This window comes from Mchenga conophoros, linkage group LG5 (genome assembly GCF_057382185.1).
Source record: "Mchenga conophoros isolate Kocher_MC1m ecotype Shallow Benthic linkage group LG5, M_conophoros_male_GT1.1, whole genome shotgun sequence".
In the NCBI taxonomy this organism is placed as follows: domain Eukaryota; kingdom Metazoa; phylum Chordata; class Actinopteri; order Cichliformes; family Cichlidae; genus Mchenga; species Mchenga conophoros.
The window spans coordinates 18,049,641-18,053,112 of NC_140530.1; positions in this window are offsets into that span (position 1 = coordinate 18,049,641).

Sequence of the window (3,472 nt, forward strand, 5' to 3'; positions counted from 1 at the left end):
AATTTAGCAACTCTGGCACAGGAAGACAAAAGTAGCCAAATGGCATTTGCAAAATAACCAAATATCAAAACCTCTTTCCTCTAACAAAACTGTACAAAATGAGTTCTTGTATAAATAAGAAAACTATTCACAAACAGATAGTGAAATGCGCCAATCTGAATTTTCAAAAAGCTTGTGATCCACACAATACAGTTTATACAGTGTAGAGCTGTGTTTGTGGATCAAAAATGTTACTTTAAGACAGCATTTCTTGCTAAAATGATCGAATATTTATCTAGTTAAACTGCTCACTACTGCAACATATAGTAAACTGTAGTATTACACAACAGTATGACTCAATTGTTTAAAAAGAAAAAAATTGCGACACTGGTATTAACCAAACTGAAATAAAATGAAACATTTTGAAAATCCAGATGTGACGTTATTAAACCAGCTGTTTGGAAATCCTGTTTTAGCAGCAAAATGTTTTGAAACTATGAAATAAGCTGTCAAATTGACATTAGGATGGATACAAATAGCATTTACAAATCTATGCGGACTAAAAATGCAAGTGCAATGAGTATTTTTTATTTTATTTCAAATATTGTGTACTTTCCATGTAGTCTTAGTATTCCTATATTTGTTATGTCATTTAAAAGGCCAGTTCCTTTAGTTTCCTGTCCTGTCATCTCTGCTTTAAAAAAATAAATAAACACTGCATTGTAACAAGTGGTCATTTCATAGTTTCAAAATCTTGTTTTGTATTAAAAGTGATGGCTAATATATGGAATAGCATTTCTCAGAACATTTTCCTTCATGGTGCGCTGAATCTGAAAACTTGCAAGTCACTGTGTTTTCTGGACAGGTTATAATTCATACTAAAAAATTAAAAATCACAAAAACACACAAGAAGAAAGGGAAAAAAACGGTGAAAGAAGTGCAAGGAAAGACAGGCTATTTACAAAATCTGCTTGTGTCTGAAAATGTTCGTGTTTGCACCAATCGTAAAATCTGTGCTCCGTTTTTCTTAATGTCCATTGAGTCAAGAGCCCGACCGATATAGGATTCTAAGACCGATACTAGAACCGATAGCTGGTGATTCAAATATCGGCTGATACTTTTTTTTCTTTCAACATAAATTTTTTGGTTTGTAGATTTGTTTTTGTGTCCTTACTAAGACAATATGACAATGCTATCTAAAAATAATGTTTTCTTATCACAAGTTGTGGATTCCTTGTTTATGCTGCTCGGATCAGCCGGTTGTTGTTTTGCAGAATTCCAAACATGTGCCCTCTGGTGGACAAACCATGCAGTGTCAACACATAACATGGTGGAAAGGTGTTTCTCTCGTCTCATCTTCGCTTAGCGGGCTTTATAAATGTTGACACCGACATATCGGCAATCAGCTAATAATATCGGCAGGCGATATATCGGTCGGGCTGTAGCTGAGTTCGGTAAAGTCTGCTCGCATGCTGTCCTGCACTCATTATGTAAGCTAAGGGGAACTAGGGTTAAGCAGCTGGATTTGTTCTTTTCAAAAACACTTTCTAAGACAGAGCTGAAAAAGTCCTCAAACTGTAGTCATAATTTGGAATATTGAGTGTACGTTAACACTCTTATTGCCATCTTTCTCTTTCTTAGAGTCAATAAAAGGCATTTTATACCATTACACAAAACATACGAGCATCTTGGGAGATTGGAGACAGCGGTGGGTGGCTAAAACATCTTTGGTTGCAGAAATGTACAACAGAAAAATTGCAAAAAAACAATGTAAGCCTTGGGGAAGATGTTATCTCGTTCGTCTTTTCACTGGATTCAAACATGAATGGTTAAAGAACAGGAAGAAAAGCTCCTGGTAATTCTACGTCTAACTCAACTGACTCAAAGTTCAAACAACCCTGCTGCCATTTCCACAGTATATACAAACTCATGTCAAATCTATGTGAAACCGGGCAGTTCGTCCAGAGGAAAAACATTAAGGCTTAGCTAGAAAGAGTTTTTGCAGACTTTTTTTTTTTTTATCACTCACAAAGTCATTCAGACTTGCTGTCTCACTAAAGGCTGTAAGAATCATCTTTAATGGCACTTCCATGGTCTAGTGAGCAGTCCTTTGTAAAACCATTATTTCTATTATCTACATATGTACAGTTTTTGATATCCGTATAAATTAAAGTTCAACATGTTTGGATGTACGTGGTGACAGCTTAACTCGGTGTGCTGACTTAAAAAGCTGAAAACAGCCCAGGTTTGTGTGTTTATGAGCTTGTCCGAGCCCGATGCAGCAGCATCAGTAGAAGTGATTTGGATCAGCACTAAGTAAAGTCACTGTTTGGTTCAGCTCTCCATTCTGGAAGGCTTTCTGCTAAAGAGGCCAGACGCAATGTCGGGACAGACGACGCGAGGTTTGGAACGGAAATTCATGTGAAAAGAAAACAACGCGCACAAGAAAACAGCGTCAACAAAACAAACAAAAAAAAAAACGACTCCATAAAAAGCTAAAAATCTACAGCTAAAATCTAATCTACTTGTAAGATTAACTCATCAAAAAATAAGGCAAATTAGCTCAAAGACTTTCAAGTGAAAGACAAAAGAGAGAGAGAGAAAAAACAGAAGACACTTAACTTTCTACAAACTAAAAAACAAAAATCACTGACAAAGAATCAAACTCAGGTGACAGCAGCATTGAAAAAAAAAAAAAAGACTTACAGCTCCCTTTCCTCTCAAACTAATTATTCTCAGGGATTTTGTTAGTCTTCCATTCGATATCCCTCATTGCTTTCACTAAGCTACGTCTTAATTTAGTCACTGCATTTGCTCTTTGTTTTCACATAATCTCTCCTTTGTAATGCGGGCACACGTCACCACTTCAGGCAGAGGATGAATTCAATGATACCTGATGGTTCGCCACCACAAAACCGCTTAAAACCACTTCTCATGGACGAGGATGTAGTAAAGTATTAACTATTAACAGTAGGTGCAGGTTTTTTTTGTAAGCATATGTGGACTGAGAGTGATCCAATCATAAAAAAATAATTAAAAATTAAATTCATGAGCCAAACACTGGAGCTCAGCTAGGGGGGAGGGGGGGGGAGCTCTTTCATGTTTTCATTGACTACAGTATTAAATAACTCCTTTTGTATAAACGTATGCCTCGCTGATCTAGAACCTCTAAAAAATAGAACTATAATTCAAATATAAATATAAATAATTGATTGTCTTTTGTTCTCTTATGAAAGAATGATTTAAAGTTAAACGAAAAAACAAGAAAGAGAAGAATTAATTTGACTAAACTATAAACAGTCGATGTTTGTCATCATCTGTGCGTGATGAGAAATCTCTGCAGCAGTTACAGGAAGAAGTAGCTTTAAACGGTTTGCCTCCCACAGTCAGAGCGACTCGACACACCAGACCAGCGGAAGTGTTTGTAAGGTTTTTTTTGCTTTTTTTAAATCTGTACAAATTGCCCCCCTCCCCGCACACCCCCGAACCCCAA